This window comes from Notolepis coatsorum (assembly GCF_963971535.1).
Source record: "Notolepis coatsorum genome assembly, chromosome: 17".
NCBI classification, from domain to species: Eukaryota; Metazoa; Chordata; class Actinopteri; order Aulopiformes; family Paralepididae; genus Notolepis; species Notolepis coatsorum.
In genome coordinates, this window is record NC_140181.1 from 89,716,984 (window position 1) to 89,738,353 (window position 21,370).

General features: G+C 45.5%; 1 pseudogene across 1 annotated transcript in view; it reads left to right on the plus strand.

Moving 5' to 3' along the window:
- Positions 1-14,064: 14,064 nt before the first annotated feature.
- Positions 14,065-21,370, plus strand: part of LOC311244134 (E3 ubiquitin-protein ligase MARCHF5-like) — a 73,600-nt pseudogene continuing 66,294 nt past the window's right edge. Inside the window, exon 1 of the transcript in view lies at positions 14,065-14,345. The product of the transcript in view is annotated as an E3 ubiquitin-protein ligase MARCHF5-like (transcript). The remainder of the gene's footprint in view (positions 14,346-21,370) is intronic.

Sequence of the window (21,370 nt, forward strand, 5' to 3'; positions counted from 1 at the left end):
CCTACTGCACTACCTACCGTCTCTACAGACCCGCCAGAAGTGGGTAAAGGAGAGAGACAATTTGACAGAAGGAACAGTCGTCATGATTATTGATCAATCACTGCCCAGAGCTATGTGGCCGGCCGGCCGCGTAAGCAAAGTGATCACCGGTGCCGACGGCAAGGTCCGAGCAGCTGAAGTGCTTGTCCAGGGTCGCACTTACACCCGTCCCGTGGCGAGGCTCATAGAACTGCCCCGACTCCCAGACACAATCGATGATGACCATGACCCTATAACCCTATGACTTTGTGAAGTTGACTGACCCCTACAGCAAACCCTTATGTGTAAATAGACAACGCGATTAATCTGTCTCTGCTTAACTGATTAGGTCTGGGACCAATCAGGGGGTGGCTGTTGTGAAGGGCCAGATTAAACCGAATATATATATTTATTATATATATATATTTAATTGTATTTGTATATTCTCTAATATTCCTTGATATCCCTTGTATATTCCTTGTACAATATGCATTGAATATCCATTCTAGCCTACTGAACATCCCATAATAGTCTCCATTCTACTATTGGTCGAGACCTTGGTGCCAGGCTGCCATACCCCCCAGACCCAGTTCAAACGTACCGCTCAACATGTACGAACAAGTCCTAGTTCCGCGTAGGAATCTGGCTACCGCACCACTAACGGTACTATTTGTTCATAGTGCGTATGTAACTGAGGGGTACAATTCCCTGACTGTATTACTAGATATGATACTTACTACCACTACCTTTGTACTTAATATTCGGCCACCCAGTACACGGCATAAATATATTATGATGAACACTGTCACGTAGATGAAACGGATCCAACACAAATGTACGAATTAGAAATAGGTCTTTATTTCTACACAGCGATGGTGTGTAGAGCAAGCACTTAATCAAATCAATCACATTTATGAATGGAATTAGTATGCACTTTTATGGCAAGAGTATTCGTCGGTATATCAATAGAGAATGTCCAATCTCTGAAGGCGCAGGTGGTACATATACGACCTGGAATAGTTTAAGGAATAACAGCAATGATACTTTAATGATTATATACTGGATACACTAGAGGGGGTTAATCCGGTCGCTTGTAAGCCGACAGGAGTAGGAAGGGGGGGGGGGTAGAATCCGACTGCCTCATCCGGCCAAGGGTATCCCAGGTGAACCCACTGTAGTGCCGTTCAATGCGCCGGCGATCCTTGGACCACAGATGAAAGCAGGTGGACTCTTTGTGGGCCGGCGTCATCCGGTCCACGGAGGAGAGACGTGAAGCGACCTCGTCTTGCAGAGCGTCTCCTCACCTTGCGTCCTCTCCAGGGGGGGGGGTTCCAACACACGGCAGTGTCGGGGGTCTTTATCCATGGAATAATCAATGTATACAAAGCATAATCCGTGCCTGGGAAGGCGGGCTGTCGTCGGTAGAATAATCCGGTATACAGGTCCACTCGCTCGTCGGCTCTGGGGCTCCTCGGGTGCAGCTTCACGTGGGGTCAACCACCCTGGGTAAGCAGCCAGTTCTCTGCCCGAAACGATGGGGTACTGACTACGGTAGTATTCTCACCGCACGAAGCACTATATATTAACAGACTATTATTAGCTTAATAGACTACGTCCAACTCGACAATATAGTGCCAAATATGACTATTCAAATATTAATATACACGATGTCTCAATACCGATGGTAGGCGAACTTGGCCTTACTCCCACACGTGGCGTCGCGGGGAGGCTTTACGTCTGTGACTCTATTGGAGGGTAAGAAACTGGACTGAAAAGAAAGTCCTACTTTAGTAGCGCAGTATATATACGCACTATGAACAAATAGTCCCATTAGTGGTGCGGTAGCCAGATTCCTACGCGGAACTAAGACTTGTTCGTACATGTGGAGCGGTACGTTTGAACTGGGTCTGAGGGGTATGGCAGCCTGGCACCAAGGTCTCGACCAATAGTAGAATGGAGACTATTATGGGATGTTCAGTAGGCTAGAATGGATATTCAATGCATATTGTACAAGGAATATACAAGGGATATCAGGGAATATTAGAGAATATACAAATACAATTAAATATATATATATAAATAAATATATATATTCGGTTTAATCTGGCCCTTCACAACAGCGTATATATACTGCGCTACTAAAGTAGGACTTTCTTTTCAGTCCAGTTTCTTACCCTCCAATAGAGTCACAGACGTAAAGCCTCCCCGCGACGCCACGTGTGGGAGTAAGGCCAAGTTCGGCCTACCATCGGTATTGAGACATCGTGTATATTAATATTTGAATAGTCATATTTGGCACTATATCGTCGAGTTGGACGTAGTCAATTAAGCTAATAATAGTCTGTTAATATATAGTGCTTCGTGCGGTGAGAATACTACCGTAGTCAGTACCCCATCGTTTCGGGCAGAGAACTGGCTGCTTATCCAGGATGATCGACCCCATGTGAGGTTGCACCCGAGGAGCCCCAGAGCCGACGAGCGAGTGGACCTGTATACCGGATTATTCTACCGACGACAGCCCGCCTTCCCAGGCACGGATTATGCTTTGTGTACAGTGATTATTCCATGGATAAAGACCCCCGACACTGCCGTGTGTTGGAACCCCCCCCCCCCCTGGAGAGGACGCAAGGTGAGGAGACGCTCTGCAAGACGAGGTCGCTTCACGTCTCTCCGCCGTGGACCGGAGAGAGCCGGCCCACAGAGAGTCCAGCTGCTTTCATCTGTGGTCCAAGGATCGCTGGCGCATTGAACTGCACTACTGTGGGTTCACCCAGGATACCCTTAGCCGGACGAGGCAGCCAGACTCTACCCCCCCCCCCCCCCTCCTACTCCTGTTGTCTTACAAGCGACCGGATTACCCCCCCTAGTGTATCCAGTCTTATAATCATTAAAGTATCATTGCTATTATTCCTTAACTATTCCAGGTCGTATATGTACCGCCTGCGCCATCAGAGATTGGACATTCTCTATTGATATACCGACGAATACTCTTTGCCATAAAAGTGCATACTATTTCAATTCATAAATGTAATTAAGTGATTAAGTGCTTGCTCTACACACCATTGCTGTGTAGTAATAAACGCATACTTCGACTTCGTACATTTGTGTTGGATCCGTTTCATCTACGTGAGAGTGTTTATCATAATATATTTATGCCGAGTACTGGGTGGCCGAATATAAAGTACAAAGGTAGTGGTAGTAAGTATCATATCTAGTAATACAGTCAGGGAATTGTACCCCTCAGTTACAACATCCATTGACAGTGATGGGATGGATATGATATGATTATAATTAAAAAGACAATTGATTGTATAATAAAACATCTGTTATATTTGTAATCTTTCTTTTCAGACAGGTATTTTTCCAGACAGGATGAAGGTAGAAAAAGTTATCCCATCAAAGTAGGATATAAACACAGCTTCAGTAACTATAGGCCGGTGTCATTGCTCTCACTGTTCTCGAAAGTGCTTGAAAAACGTATCTAACATAAGTTAGATGTTTTTGTGGAAAAGAACAAACTGCTGAGCGAAAGCCAGTATGGCTTAGGAAAAACAGGTCAACAGCGACTGCCCTGGCGCCCCCAAAAGTGGCAATTTATTTAACTTGAACTTGAAGACTGCATACTTTTTTTGCAAACCAAAATACTATACTTCATGCTTATAGCACATGCATGAGCCTGGTCTCCTTTGAAAGAGAACATTCTGAAGTTTCTGATACAACAAAGAAAATTCACTTTAGTGCTAATGAAATAGAGTAACATAGGTCTGAACTTGAGTTGTAGAAAAACGTTGTACTCACGTGTTTCTGTAGTAGTTGCAATATACAAAAGTATATTTAAAGGGAAATTGGTATGGCTGACAGTAGCCTGAAGTATTGTGTAGTACATGTCCCAATTTCATAAAGATCCGTCCAGAAATGAGTGATATAGAGCGATTTTGGTTAAATGTGAGAAAAAGAAATTCTGCAGGTTTCCATTTTCTCATAGACTCCAATGCATTCAGCGCATTTTATACTTCGGGTTTTCACTCGTGACTTTTCACCTAGATCCATGATTCGCTCATCCCCACCTGGGGTAGTATTGGACAGCCACACTCATTGGTTACAACCTTGTCCAATTCGAGATCACCAAATGATTGACGGAGGTAGAGCCTCAGGAGTCGGGAGTGGTATTCAAAAAAATTAAAAGTCTGCTAAAGACTTTGGCGCATGCCTCACATACCGGCATGTATGTCTACCACGCTCCCTACCTGTGGAACAAATTACCTGTCGTCGTCAGGGGCGCCTGCTCTGTCGAAGCTTTTAAATCCCTGCTTAAGACCCATCTTTTCTCTTTCTCCTTCAACCTACCCTGATCTCACCTGGTCGGGGACTGACCCTTAGATTAATCTGTCTATTTGCTCCAATGTCTGCTTTTCTGCAGACATGGGAGAACCTTTTAACCTCTGTCTCTGTCTCAACCGGTCACATGGAACAGCTTCATACCGTCTTCGGTCTGGCCTGCAGTGCTGAACCTTCTGAGTGACTTCTCCTGCCCCCACGGGGCATACAGCCCTGAGCTATTGTCTTGTATCTCATCCTGTATCCATACGCTTGCAGTAGTTCTATCTATTACTCTATTTCACAATTTTCTTATTATACTATGATTCTACTGTCACCATGTATGCATATGCTCACTACATGTATTTATTGCTCCATCTCCACCTACTACAAAAATGGGAACTCTCTAACCCCTGTACCAACCCCCCCCCATCTCTCTGAGTGTTTGTCTCGTAGTGCTGACCAAGGTGGTGGATGTCTCGGGGTCTTGGCCAAGATTGCAGTGACTGTTCTACGTGCACCACCGAGGCCATGGATCAGCTTCTTACCGTCTTCTGTCCATGGTCTGTCAACATGGTTTTATTGCTGGGTTAAGTACTTCTATTCTATTCACATAATATGCTTACTTCATATATCTATTCTATTCACATATATGCTTACCACTTGTATCTATTGCTATGTCCGCCCATCACAATCACGCGAGCTGTCTAACGCCTGTCCCGTCTCCCTGTCTCCCTGTCTCCCTGTAAGTGGCTGTCCCGGAGTGATGACCAGAGTGTTGGACGTCCCGTGATGAAGACCGGGAGGATGCGACCCTCTCTGCGTGCCCCCCTGTCTCCCTGTTTCCGGCTGTCTCGTAGGGATGACCGGACTGTTGGATGTCCCGTGATGATGACCGGGAGGATGCAACCCTCTCTGCGCCGCCCCCTGTCTCCCTGTCTCCGGCTGTCTCGGAGTGATGACCGGAGTGTTGGATGTCCCGTGATGATGACCGGGAGGATGCGACCCTCTTTGCGCCGCCCCTGTGCCTCAAATAGATCCGCTATCAGTTCTATCTTTAATCTTTCAAAATGTTCAGTTGCTATCGCTATCAGCTCTATCTTTAATTTTTCTAAATGTTCAGTTGCTATCGCATGCACTTATCTGTGTTTATTTCTTTCATCCACTTTTTCTCCTTCTTTTTCTGTTTTTCTCCAATCCCAATTTTTTGTCGTGCCAATTCCCCCCTCCCCTGTCTTGATCGTTGCTTGCATGTGCCCCCCACTGGTCGGTCGTAGGGAGAGTTGAAGAATCTGTATCTCCGATACATGCAGAGTCAGCCAGCCACCTCTTTTCACCTGCCAGCGCGGACTCTCATTGGCGTAACGTGTGGGAGGCTCACACTACCCTCGACATCTCCTGTCCTTGCTGTGCAGGCGTCCTGACTGACCTGTAGGAGTCGCTGTTTACAACGACCAGATTACCACCCATCGACTCCCCTCCCGCTGACTCTGCCAATTGAGTCAGTATGACGGCCGGCCCAAGCCGGAGGCAACGCTGACAGCCGGATTCGATACTGGTTTCTTACGCATTGGTGACGAGCGCTTAGACCGCTGCGCCACCCAGCCGCCCGCACTCATCTGTGACTGTGTTTCACTACACACATGAGTGCATGCTTACCAACTGTTCGCCTGTTTTTACTGCAACACTACTATCACCGACATCTAAGAAGGGAGATCCCCCCTTGAATGGCCCTTCTAAGGTTTCTCTCCTCCACATTGCCTGTGGTGCATTTTTTCCTATTGCTAGGTTTTAGTGAGTTTTTCCTTACCTTCGCGTGGGGTATGTCTGGGAGTGTTGCATTTATTTAGCATTTATAAAAAAAAATTGGACCTTATGGTGTTCTTGTTTTGTTCTTGATTTATTGTGATGTTTCTTCTTCTTCTTGGTGTTGTCGGGCCTTACAAATAAATTTGATTTGATCCTTACAAATAAATTTGATTTATGTAACTCGAGAACCGCTGAATGGATTTTGTCGCCTGAGATGGCAATTGACAGAAAACAAATAGGACTTTAATTCGATCTATATCGAAGACTTCAGGATCTATATATCGAATTAAATCTATATCGGCAGTATCTTATTTCTTGCCCTAAACATAAATAACACTGTTTATATTATACGTCGTGTTTATGTAGAAGTCAAATATCTTAAGTCATATTCTTTCCCTGGCCTTTGAGGTTGGTCAATGTAAACATATTCCAGAGGAAAACAGACTGTGATTTGGGTGATTTGAGTGATTTGGGTCCCATTTTCTTTTGTACTGTACAAATGATGATGACTTAACCCTACACACACTACCAAAGGGTTAACCCTTTCACAACCACACTACAGAAGGTTAACCGTTTCACTAACCGTCTGTAGTGTGGTAGTGAAAGGTTAACCTTCTGTAGTGTGGTAGTGAAAGGGTTAAGATAGCTAATGTTCTTCAAAATCTCTTAACGGAGCCCTGAAATATTCTGTAGATGAGCCAAAAACGAAAACAGCTGTTTCATTTTGACGTGTTTAAGTTAGTTAACTTTGTTTCAAAAGCCTGGGGGGGGGGGGGAGTTAAGATAAATTGTTTAATTAGCATTTATTTGGCTTTTCTAGTGATACATATTAAGTCACTGTCTGTGTTCTGTCCAACTCGATGGTGGTCTGAAGCTCTGAATGAGGAGGACGCTTTAGTTGTTTCAATCTACAATATCGATTGACAACTGACCCGTAACCATTTAATTTCTTTTTGGCGTATGATATCAGCAACTCTGTCATTTGCATACAGCAGCTCTTTTCATAAAAGGGGTGTGTGATGCAACATACGAAGAGGTTATGAACATGGAGTCTTTGGGGTATTTATGCTGTGGCCTATATGTCAACCTTTGTTTAATAATTTAACTTGTCATGCGTAGAAACTCAACGCATAATCACCGCTTGAAAGAAGTGGGAGGCACTGCTCCCCAGCATATAACCTACACTGCACCTGAACACACACACACACACACACACACACACACACACACACTTATTTATGTCCACATTTAAAACAGGCAGGGGACGTAAACACTGTTGTGAGTGCAGTCATATATTCAGAGACCTTTCAGGTCTGTACACTCAATTGACAATCAGGTTGGTACATACAGTACAGTACACACACACACACACACACATACGCACACGCACACGCACGCACACGCACACACACACACACACACACACACACACACACACACACACACACACACACACACACACACACACACACACACACACACACACACACACACACACACACACACACACACACACACACACACACACACACACACACACACACACACATTTATTTATGTCCACATTTAAAACAGGCAGGGGACGTAAACACTGTTGTGAGTGCAGTCATATATTCAGAGACCTTTCAGGTCTGTACACTCAATTGACAATCAGGTTGGTACATACAGTACAGTACACACACACACACACACACATACGCACACGCACACGCACGCGCACGCACACGCACACACACACACACACACACACACGCGCACACACACACACACACACACACACACACACACACACACACACACACACACACACACACACACACACACACACACACACACACACACACACACACACACACACATAATAATGACAATAGTGATAACAGTAGTGAACCGTAGTGAGTGGCAGGATTCAATCAGACAGTAGTTTAGTTTATTACGTTTATTTGAATAGGGACAGTGCACATTATTCAACAGTAAGATTCAAGATTCAAGAGGTTTATTTGTCACATATACATACCAGGGCATACAGTGAAATGTGGGTGGTCATGCCCGCATTGATTGTGCAATAATACTAATAATAAAATAGACATAAAAAAACAGGTAATAAGAAGACATAAGATGTGCATGATAAAAATAGACATGTTAAATTCCTGAGAAGGCACTGGGTCCTATGTACACTACTATACAATATACAGTTTTAACTCTGTCATTATAATAATAATAACTTTATTTGTATAGCACTTTTCATACAGAAGTTGCAGTTCAAAGTGCTTCACAACAGTAAAAAAAATTCAGGCATAAGCGAGCATAAAAAAGATAGACAGGTAGCAAGGTATGGTAAATCACAGTGTTTCACATTAGGATCTAGCATCCCAATAGGCTCTCTGTTTACAGTTTCATTCAGTAATACAAATAATAAAAATTGTTTAAAATGATTCAGTTTAAAAATTGTCTAAAAATTATAAAATAGAATGGACATACAACAGGGTATATTTAACATACAACAGAGCAGTGCACCAGTAAGAAGTAAAAAGTGTGATAAAATAGTTCTCTTAAATTACAGTGCACACAGTAGGAGGTAGTGAGATAAAATTAGCATAGAACTGACACATGAATTTGATAGGCAGTGTATAAAAGTAGGCAGGGTAAGAATAATGCAGGTAAGTACAATTTGTGTCAGGATATCCCTGATGTTTCCCTGATGATTGAAATGCCTGAGCAAAGAGATGTCTGTCTTTTGAAGATGTCTAGCGAGTTGGCTTCCCTGATGTTTTGGGGTAGTTTGTTCCACAGTTTTGGGGCATAGTTGATAAAGGCTGCATTACCGATCCTCTTTTGACAGTTTCTGGGAGCCTCTAATAGTCCAGCAGCTGATGATCGCAGTGTTCTTCCTGGCGTGTAATTTATTAGAGTGTTGGCGATGTAGCTAGGTCCCTGTCCATTTAGAGCTTTGTATGTAAGGAGAAAGACCTTAAAGTCAATTCTAAATGTTACAGGAAGCCAGTGTAAAGCAGCTAAGACTGGACTAATGTGCTCTCTCGTTTTGGTTCTAGTTAGCAGTCGGCCTGCAGAGTTTTGGATTAGCTGAAGCCTCTCTGTGGTTTTCTTAGGGAGACCTGTGAAAAGTGCATTACAGTAGTCTAACCGGCTAGATATGAATGCATGAATTAGCTTCTCAGCATCGTTCTGATTAATAAATGGTCGTACTTATTATGCTATACTTACTATATCTAAACTATACTATACAAGAACCACATCGGTTCTTTCCTTAAAGTGACCTTTATATTCCTCATTCCTTTTAAAGTGACTTTTCCATTTAGTTTAAAGTGACATTTCGTTTAAAGCGATTGTTTAAAGCGATTGCAGCATGTGTGTTGTGTGTGTGTATGTGTGTGTGCTCATGTGTACTTGTGTGTGGAGAGTTCAGTGTTCAGAGTACCACCACTGTAAATATGCCAGTGTAAGCTGGGTAGCTAGTTTTCAACTTTAGTCCCTAGGCAAGATGTTAAATGCAAACATATAGTCAGGTTCATAATACATTTATTTTAACTTTCGTTGGATTTTCGGGGGATTTGCAAAACTATACATTTTGAGAAAGGGCATTGTATAATGTATCAGAAAATCCATGTTTCCATTTGCCCAGATGTCTATAAGGCGGCCATATTGGAATTTCAAGTTCAAGTTCAAGTTCAAGTTCTTTAATAGTTGTCATACAGAAGTACAGAATACTTTCATACAAAATGCTTCTTACTGTTACGCTCCAGAGACTGTGCTAGACAAGATAGTATCAAATAACATAATAACATAATATAGCATGAATTTAGAAGAAGAAAATGAGGTCACAGTGTTCGGTATAGACATATGTACAATGTTCTGAGTTACCATATAATATACAATACACAATACTATGCAGTGTACTAATGTACAGTACTATCTAGTGCAAAGCAGAAATGGGATGAGGTACAATTTTAGGTACAATTTACAGTAAGGTGTACGAGTTGTAGTGCAATCCTTCATCCATAAATATAAAGTGTGGGGAGTGGGTGCTACAGTGTGTTTGTTTAAAGTGGGTGTGTGCTATAAAGTGTGTGTAGTGGGTGCTACAGTGTGTTTGTTTAAAGTGAGTGTGTGCGTGTGGATGTGTGTGCTATGTGTGTTTGGTGGTTGTTGTTGTGTAGTGTTCATTCATTGTTCGTTTAGCAGCCTGATGGCCTGGGGATAGAAGCTACTTCTGAGTCTTTCTGTGCTCGCCTTGAGACTCCTGTATCGCTTGCCTGACGGCAGCAGTTCAAAGAGGCAGTTGTTCGGGTGGCTCGAGTCCTTAATAATTCTCTTAGCCTTCCCCTTGCAACGCTTGTAGTAAATGTTCTGGAGGGTGGGGAGCCCCCCTCCAATTGTGCGTTCGGCTGAACGTGTCACTCTTTGTAGTCTTTCCACAATGGCCACCGGAAAATGTAGGTTTTGTAATATCTTGGCTTCTAAATTAGCTAGAATATTGATTTGAACTTCTAAACCTATATTTACAGGGTCAATGAATCCAATGGTGGTAGTTACAAAGCTCACATTAACCCTTCAATGCATCACGTGGATCATAAATGACTCCTGTTTTGGAGAAATGCAAAGGCCTGTGAAAAACATCTCATTAAACATCTCAAAGATGCTGTGGAAAGGTCCCATAATACTGCACTGAAGACCAGGCTGAACACCTGCATCTCACCAGGTGATGCACATGCCATTGATGTCCAATACCACAAAGTTTGCTGGAGAAAAAATGTGTTCCATGCTCTTCGAGAACCTCGCACTAGCAAAACTGCCAAAAAACTGCTTGAACTGATTAACCTTATTGATGTGGAAACACAAAACCAAGCGTACCTTAGCATGGATGACATTGAAACCACATAATACCAATATGCTTGGTTCAGAACTCTTGGAAACTCATCTACCTGCATTCAGTAGAAAGTGGCCTCACTGCTTTGCCGCACCTGAAGTCTGTTCGTCCAAAAAACAGAAGGAAGTCACCAATCCTCTACTCCCCAGATGCATGTGAAGAGGACATGGTTAATACAATGTCAACTGATAAGGAGGAGGAGCACAGCATGAAGACAATCTACAAAGCAGTACAGGTGATAAGGAAAAGCATTGCAACCTTCACCAAAGAGAGAAATGTCTTATAGGTTACTGATGTTCCAGCTGAACTATACACCGTGATCCATTGGATAATGGTTAGGCCTCATGCTGAAAAGCTGGAAACTGAAAAGAGGACCAGAGTTTTTGACCGAGCCACACTGACGGTGAGCCAGAATGTCATGTATGGGTTCAAATCCAGTGCACATGTAAAGTACAAGCCAATAAGTGAATCAGCATCATTTAGGTCACCCCATGCACAAGAGAACCCACAGGTCTTGGGACTGGCACTGACTATCCACCATGAATGGATGGATGGATCTTCTCAATGCTCATGGCTACTCTGTTACACATGGCCCGGGCGTGCCCTACTCATGGAAACTGCTCTGGCCAATGCTGTTGTAGAAAATACTAGAGCGCACCAAGGCCTCTATGTACCACCATTCCTGAGAAAAGGGAGCTTTGTGTTTTTTTTTTCAGTCGCAGGACAGCAGCACTGCTTTTGCGGGACAATGCGGGACACGTAGGTAAAAAAAAAAAAAAAAAAAAAAACTTTTTTTAATTTTTTTTATTGCTAATTAAAATTAAAGAAATGTATTTATTATTTAAATGCCTTTATTTCATATTCGACGCAGACGGTAGGCTATATATAGCACATATTGTTATTAATCTTATTAAACTGTATAGATGCTTCACCAATCACCTTCTCAGCCGCTACTGTCTATGTCACCAACATCTTTATTTAATCACACTTTCATCATTAAGCAGGTAACCATCAATCTTGGTATCCAAGCTGATAAAATCACTCCATTAATAGAAAGAGCAGGAGCTAAGTCTTTTCAGCCATCTTTTCCTGAGCATTATTAGCAGTGAAGTGTAGAAGAGAGGAGACGGAATGCGATGGTTGATCTTCACAATATAATAATGTTTTTATTGTGAATAGCGGATCACTCAGTTGCTCATATAACAAAAAGGGTGAGACCCAAAGTCTCCCCAAACCCTATATATGACAGCACAGTCTCCGCAATATGTGTCTGGTGAACCCACACAATTTTTTAAACAATGCAGAGTCCAGTTTGCTGTTGATATTAAGAGCTTCAGCTGCTTCGCGAAGCTCTTGGAAGCTGAATGCTCTCTTCTTGAGAGCCAAGCATGACACCTGTTTCAGGTGATTCTGATCAGAGAAATCAAACCATTTGTCTAGGTAAGCGAGCGCTCTCTGATAGAAAATTTAAAAGTCCTGTTCGCTCGCAGCAGCCTGTGCAGCCGGTAGGAAACCTCTGCATGAGAGCACTGGTCTCGAATCCAAAATAACGGTCCTTTGATCGTTGTTCAAGTTTCAGTCTTAGACTGGTCATGAGCTGGAAAAGCTCACAGACAGTTGTGTCATCCCCCTCAAGTTCAAGCACTGCGTTGTAAAAAAGCTTTAGGCTATTCTGCAGAAACATCAGGAATGACTGACGTCACACACACTGCAGCTCAAGTTTCAAGTTTCTTTAATAGTTGTCATACAGAAGTACAGAATACTTTCATACAAAATGCTTCTTACTGTTACGCTCCAGAGACTGTGCTAGACAAGATAGTATCAAATAACATAGTATAGCATGTAATTTAGAAGAAGAAAATGAGGTCACAGTGTTTGGTATAGACATATGTACAATGTTCTGAGTTACCATATAATATACAATACTATGCAGTGTACTAATGTACAGTACTATATAGTGCAAAGCAGAAATGGGATGAGGTACAATTTAGGTACAATTTACAGTAAGGTGTACGAGTTGTAGTGCAATCCTTCATCAATAAATATAAAGTGTGGGGAGTGGGTGCTACAGTGTGTTTGTTTAAAGTGGGTGTGTGCTATAAAGTGTGTGGAGTGGGTGCTACAGTGTGTTTGTTTAAAGTGAGTGTGTGCGTGTGGATGTGTGTGCTATGTGCGTTTGGTGGTTGTTGTTGTGTAGTGTTCATTGTTCGTTTAGCAGCTGCCTCGGACTGTCTGACAAGTGACAGGCAGCGCGACTCGCGAGACTCGACTCGAGTCGAGCTGCTCCGCTCGGCTGCGCATTGGTTTGACGTCGCCTGATTTTTTTATTTTAAATATAAGAGGGTATTGGAACGAGGCATTAAATTAACAACATTTAAAACTTTTTTTAAATAATAATCTTTGAATAATAAAATAATAATAATAATAATAATAATAATAATAATAATAATAATAATAATAATAATAATAATAATAATAATAATAATAATAATAATAATAATAATAATAATAATAATAATAATAATAATAATAATAATAATAATAATAATAATAATAATAATAATAATAATAATAATAATAATAATAATAATAATAATAATAATAATAATAATAATAATAATAATAATAATAATAATAATAATAATAATAATAATAATAATAATAATAATAATAATAATAATAATAATAATAATAATGATAATAATAATAATGATAATAATAATAATAATAATAATGATAATAATAATAATAATAATATATTTTTTTTATATTTGAATTGCGGGACATTGTTTTGTTATAGCGGAACGCGGGACAAACGTCCCAATATCGGTGGGCACCCGAATGTAGACATACTTCACTGTGACAAGCCAAAACCGCAGCATGCCAAGAGGTCAGAACAGTTTGCCATCAGCAGTCCTATCAGCTGACACACCTAGGATGGGTTGTTGCATCTGCATTATCCAAAATGAAAGCACGAGAAACATCCAGCAAGATTCCACGCTGGGCAGGAAACAACTCTGTTGACTGTGACCATGCAAGCAAATCAGCTGAGGAAGTTGGCAGTTGGGGAAGATCACCCCACAGTCATTTCCTTTGACATCGCCCTCTATGACAAGGTGGTGCAGCTCCTAGATGCCAGACCTGACCTGAAACAGATGGTTGTTCGCAGACTGGTTGTTCCAGAGAGTGACAAGCTCCCTCCAACACTTGGAGCTCTGAAGCAGCATATCTTGATGGTCCATGTACAAACCAGGGTATGGGCAAAGGCAGCCATTGCTCTGCAAGATCTGCAACTGGACCCCCTGCACAATGGGTACTTCAAAGACTCAGATGGCATGAAGCCAACAACCACAGAGGTCCCCCCAGCCCCGAAGGCCATGCATGTGTGTATGCATGTGAATGAATGTTGGTGGTGGTCGGAGGGGCCGTAGGCGATGATTATTCGCCACGCTTCCGTGAGTCTGCCTCAGGGCAGCTCTGGCTGCAATTGTAGCTTACCACCACCGGTATGACTGTGTATGAACGAATAATGGACTCTGTAAGCGCTCTGGGGTCACTGGGGTGTCATGAAAAGCAATCCATTATTATTATTATTATCATTGAGATGGTCCAATGCAGATGTAAATCTATCTTCTGGAATATGTTCCTGCAGAGCTAAGGACTTAACCTGTATTGACATGTGCCAGTGCAGTAGCCAGTGGCAGGATGACGATGATTCCTATGCCGTGGTGGTGATGAATGATGATGGCGATTGTAACTGAGGGGTACAATTCCCTGACTGTATTACTAGATATGATACTTACTACCACTACCTTTGTACTTAATATTCGGCCACCCAGTACACGGCATAAATATATTATCATAAACACTCTCACGTAGATGAAACGGATCCAACACAAATGTACGAAGTCGAAGTATGCGTTTATTACTACACAGCAATGGTGTGTAGAGCAAGCACTTAATCACTTAATTACATTTATGAATTGAAATAGTATGCACTTTTATGGCAAAGAGTATTCGTCGGTATATCAATAGAGAATGTCCAATCTCTGATGGCGCAGGTGGTAAATATACGACCTGGAATAGTTAAGGAATAACAGCAATGATACTTTAATGATTATAAGACTGGATACACTAAGGGGGGGGTTAATCCGGTCGCTTGTAAGCCGACAGGAGTAGGAGGGGGGGGGGGTAGAATCCGGCTGCCTCGTCCGGCCAAGGGTATCCCAGGTGAACCCACTGTAGTGCCGTTCAATGCGCCGGCGATCCTTGGACCACAGATGAAAGCAGGTGGACTCTTTGTGGGCCGGCTCTCTCCGGTCCACGGGGGAGAGACGTGAAGCGACCTCGTCTTGCAGAGCGTCTCCACACCTTGTGTCCTCTCCAGGGGGGGGGGTTCCAACACACGGCAGTGTCGGGGGTCTTTATCCATGGAATAATCAAAGTATACAAAGCATAATCCGTGCCTGGGAAGGCGGGCTGTCGTCGGTAGAATAATCCGGTATACAGGTCCACTCGCTCGTCGGCTCTGGGGCTCCTCGGGTGCAGCTTCACATGGGGTCAACCACCCTGGGTAAGCAGCCAGTTCTCTGCCCGAAACGATGGGGTACTGACTACGGTAGTATTCTCACCGCACGAAGCACTATATATTAACAGACTATTATTAGCTTAATAGACTACGTCCAACTCGACGATATAGTGCCAAATATGACTATTCAAATATTAATATACACGATGTCTCAATACCGATGGTAGGCGAACTTGGCCTTACTCCCACACGTGGCGTCGCGGGGAGGCTTTACATCTGTGACTCTATTGGAGGGTAAGAAACTGGACTGAAAAGAAAGTCCTACTTTAGTAGCGCAGTATATATACGCACTATGAACAAATAGTCCCATTAGTGGTGCGGTAGCCAGATTCCTACGCGGAACTAGGACTTGTTCGTACATGTGGAGCGGTATGTTTGAACTGGGTCTGAGGGGTATGGCAGCCTGGCACCAAGGTCTCGACCAATAGTAGAATGGAGACTATTATGGGATGTTCAGTAGGCTAGAATGGATATTCAATGCATATTGTACAAGGAATATACAAGGGATATCAGGGAATATTAGAGAATATACAAATACAATTAAATATATATATATAAATAAATATATATATTCGGTTTAATCTGGCCCTTCACAACAGCCACCCCCTGATTGGTCCCAGACCTAATCAGTTAAACAGAGACAGATTAATCGCGTTGTCTATTTACACATAAGGGTTTGCTGTAGGGGTCAGTCAACTTCACAAAGTCATAGGGTTGTAGGGTCATGGTCATCATCGATTGTGTCTGGGAGTCGAGGCAGTTCTATGAGCCTCGCCACGGGACGGGTGTAAGTGCGACCCTGGACGAGCACTTCAGCTGCTCGGACCTTGCCGTCGGCACCGGTGATCACTTTGCTTACGTGGCCGGCCGGCCACATAGCTCTGGGCAGTGATTGATCAATAATCATGACGACTGTTCCTTCTGTCAAATTGTCTCTCTCCTTTACCCACTTCTGGCGGGTCTGTAGAGACGGTAGGTAGTGCAGTAGGAAACTGTTCCAAAACTTGTCGGCTAATACTTGGCTGTACCTCCACATTCGTCGGCCGTTCGCTTCTTCAGGCCGGTACATTGTCTGGGGTAATGCAGGATCTAGCCGCCCCATCAGGAGTGTGTTGGGGGTAACTGGGTCGATATCCGCCACATCACTGGAGACATATCCGAGGGGCTTCGAGTTAAGTACTCCCTCAATCTCCGTGAAGTCATTAGTCATTAGGACTTCTTCCGCCACAGTCTGGGCCCCAAGTACTGCGTACAGGGCTGTCTTTATGGAGCGCACTTCTCGTTCCCAAGTGCCACCGAAGTGGGGTGCGTTTGGGGGGTTGAATTGGAAATCAACCTGTGCTGGAGCGAGGTGGGTCTTAAGTTCTGGGCCCATAGCTTGGAAGCTCTCTCTCAGCTCTCTTTCGCCGCCTTTGAAGTTTGTCCCATGATCGGACAATAGGGTAGACGGTCTTCCCTTCCGTGATGTGAATCTACGGAAGGCCATAAGGAATGAGTCTGTGCTCATGGTCGGGAGAAGCTCGATGTGTATCGCTCTGGTGGTCATGCATTTGAATACAATACCCCACCGCTTCTCGGTTCCTCTTCCTTTCTTTATGTGCAGCGGGCCAAAGCAGTCCATACCCGTTGAGTGGAATGGCTTGTCACCGATTCGGAGGCGACATGGAGGAAGGTCAGCCATCCTTGGTATGCTGGGCTGCGCGCGCCACTTGCGGCAGTCTAGACATGTTCGCTGGAAGCGTCGTACCGCCTCTCTTCCTTGTAGGATCCAGTAACGACGTCTGATTTCCGCGAAGATTCTTTCTGCTCCTGCGTGATGTACATCCTCATCGTATTTCTTTATAATCAGCTCTGTGACCTTGTGTCGGCTGTTCAATACGATCGGGTATTTAATGTCATCCGGTAGATTGGGGGCTCTGCGTAGGCGACCACCCACTCTGATGAGGGTATGAGCGTCGCTCTCGGGGGCCAGATGAATTAATCTGCTGTCGGATGGGACGGGCTTTCCTCCCTGTAGACAGGCCAATTCATCGGGGAACGAGTCTCTCTGGGCTCGCTGCAGTAGAAGCAATTCTGCTTCCTCGTAGTTAGCTGCTGACAAATCAGCGGGGGACTTGCACTCCGGGTGGTACCGCAGGAATGTTCTTTGTTGTGCACTCTCTATGGACGTGCAATCGTCTATGTTAGGGTCGGTGGAGGCTACGGTGCTCAATCCACAGAACACAGACTTCTTATTTTCCACCTCCTCTGGACTTGCTTCCCTCGGGATAGGCATGGGCCACTGTCCTTCCGGGAGTCTTAGGAATGCGGGGCCGTCACTGTAGACATTGCGACGGGTGAGGTCATCCAGGGGCATCCCCCGGGTGATGACGTCAGCTGGGTTCTGTTTTGTATCAACGTAGCGCCACTCTGTTTCTCCGGTTAACTCTTCGGTTAAGTCTTGAATCTCGGTGACTCTGACTCCCACGAAGACTTTGTACTTGCATGAGTCCGATTTGATCCAGGCGAGTACCGTCGTGGAATCTGACCACAGGATTGTTCTAGACACCGGTATGGTGAGCTCACGTTGGATGAGCGTGGCTAGGTGCGCTCCGGCTAGGGCTGCGCAGAGCTCTAGACGTGGGATAGATTGTTGCTTGCGTGGGGCTATTCTCGAGCGGGCGAGGACAAATGCTGTGTAGATCTCTCCCCCCTGGTCTTGGGCCCGTAAGTAGGCTACTGATCCGTATGCGACCTCTGAGGCGTCACTGAAGACGTGTAAGTCCATTTTACATGTCTCTGGCCTCACCGTGGGTGGGAAGTAGCTTCGGCGCATATTAACGCCTGGGAGTGAGTGGAGCTCCATCTCCCACTCTCTCCAGGTGGATGCAAGGTGTGCGGGAATGGGGTCGTCCCAGCCCTGGTCCTTGTCCCACAATGCTCGTACAATCATTTTTGCCCTGGTGGTGTACGGTAGAATACATCCTAGCGGGTCATATTGTCGGGCGAGTGTTGTGTACACACTCCGTCTGGTGGTCGGCGCCGCCGCCGGCCTTCCCTGCTCCGTAGTCAGGGGCTTGTGTCTGTAGTGAAGCGAATCTGTTTTGAATCGCCACACCAATCCCAGGGTCATCTCCTGGGCTTCTCCCGGGATTGTAGCCATCCAGGTCTCGCTGCTGGCTGCCTTGTCCTCGGAGGAGAGGCTGCGCAGTACTTGCGGATCGCTGCTGGCCCACTGCCTGAGATCAAAGCCGCCTTTGATCAATGAGGCGCGGAGTTTAATCAGGAGAGCCTCGGCTTCTTCTTGGGTTGAAAGGCTTTGTAGACAGTTGTCTACGTAGAAGCTGTTCTTTACGCTGTGTCGGACCTCTTCGTCCGCTGCTGGGTCCTCTGCTACATGTTTCTGTAGGGCAAATGTAGCACAGCAGGGGCTGCACGTCATTCCGAAGGGGAGGACTTCCCATTGGTAGATGGCTGGGTGCTCATCTCCTGGCTTCTCTCTCCATAGGAACCGTAACAGGGGCTTGTCCGCCTCTACTAATCTCACCTGCAGGAACATTCCTTTAATGTCCCCGCTGATGGCCACCTTTTCCTGGCGGAAGCGGAGTAGAACGCCAAGTAGGGAGGGGCCGAGTGTGGGACCGGGCAGTAACTCTTTATTTAGATTTTGGGATCCGATCTGGTAGCTGCAGTTAAATACTATGCGGTCTTTACCGTTGTGATGGACCTTGTGGTGGGGCACGTACCACGATTCAGTGGTCTGGTCAGCCTCTTTAATGTCCATCTTTGTGACGTGTCCCGCTGTGATGAGCTTCTCAATCTCAGCGCGGTATACACTCTCTTGGGCGGGGTTCTTGGCTAAGCGCCGCTCCGTGTTCAGCAGGTACCGTTCTGTGGCGTCTGTCTTGGCGTGGAAAGTAGGCATTCCTTCTCGCCGCAGGAGTGGCGTGGCGTATCTCAACACGCCGTTGACCGGGACTCTCTTGGTCCCTGTCTCGAGGAGGTGAATGGCGTAAATGTCATCTTTAGGGCGAATGTCTTTCTTTCCGTTCTTAAAGGGCATTTGTTCCAAGGTCCATAGCCGCTCTACGTGTTGCAGGAGTGCGGTTTCTCCCTCTGTGACTCGGGAGTGGAGACATCTAGTGGCTGTACTTCGGTTGAGAGATTTGGCGAGCGGGCCTTGGAGAGTCCATCCCAAACGGGTCTCGACTGCTGCAGGACAGCCTCGGGGTCTGGTATGAACCCGGTCTATCGGGACAATGAGGTCTGCATGGTCGGAGCCTATCAACAGGGTCGGCATAGCATTGTCTATGAGCGGGATCGGTAACTTGCGCAGATGTGCATATTTCTCCATCAGCTTGGCGACGGGGTATGTGTACCGCGACAGCCCTATTTCTTGGCTGGTGAAAGCGTCTGTAATCTGGTACCGTCGCTCAGGCTGGCCGCTTGCTGCGATAGAGAATGAGACATTCTCGCCCTTTATCGTCTTCAAATCTCGTCTTATTGTCCGAATTGTCATTTGGGTTTCGCTTCCCCGCAGCCCTAGCTGGGCCGCAGCGGAGGCGAGCAGCAGGGTCTTCTCTGACCCGTCATCGAGGACGGCGTAAGTGTCCAGGACTTTATTCTGGTAGCTTAGTGTCACACGCACTACTTTTAGGAGTACTCGGGCTCCACTGCTGCTGGCGGGATCGATGTACATGACGCTCGCTTTGCGGCTGGATGGTGCAGGTGAAGGGCGCCGTCTGTTACTGTCGTGAAGTATGTCCAGATGGGCTCCATCGCACTTGGTGCACCTTTTCTTTAAGCGGCATTCGGCTGCCATGTGTGAGCGCGCACAGCGAAAACAGCGCTTGTTGGACTTTATCCATTGACCTGCTTCCTCCGCGTTCAGCTTGGGGAAGGAGTCACATTGCGCTAGCCAGTGTTCTTTCTCACAGTAGGGGCACACTATCTTCCACTTCTCCGTTCTGGAGGGGGTACTGTGGCTCCTGCTGCTCGGTACTGACTCCGATTGGTGCATCACAGTCACCGATCTTCTTCCATCATTTAGTCGTCTGGTTCCTTCTCTGGAGCCAGGGGTGCTCCGTCCGAATGTATCTAGCCGTAGGCTGCTGACTTCTCTCGCCAGGAAGTCTGCTAGATCGAGGAGGTTCGGTTCGGGGCCATTCGGGTCTCTGTGGTCCCTCTGCCGCCTAAAGCGCTCCTGACGAGCGGGCGGCAGCTTCTCCAGAATCCTTTCCACATTTGAGTTGGCGTAAAGTTCATGCCTCCCCTTCTCTCGTTGCGCTCCCAACATCCCTACCAGGGACTGCACTCTGATGGACAGGTCGTCCAGTGCTCGATTGTCTATTGCTGGGGGTAAGCGGTCGATGTGTCGGATCTCCTGGATCACGTAATCCCATATGCGCCCATACCTCTGGTCCAATGCTACCAGCGCTGCTGTGTATGGGGTGGTGGAAGTCGCGTAGGCGAGCGCTATATTATGTGCGCGGGGCACCTTTAAGTGCTTCAGTAGGATGGCGTATTTGTGGCGTTCATCCAATACATCCACCAACATGGTCTCCAGACACATGCGGAGTTCTGTATACTGGGCCCGGTTCTCTTGGGTGAAGTCGGGTACCATAGGCGTGCCAATGTATGACGCTGACTGTGGATACATCGGCGAGCGTTGGGGGAGAGGCCTCCTAGGCGAGTCTCCTCCCGCTCCTGCTGGATCTGCAGTCGGTCGCGTTCAGCAGCGGCGTTCAGGCTGATGAGGAAGGCCTGCTGTA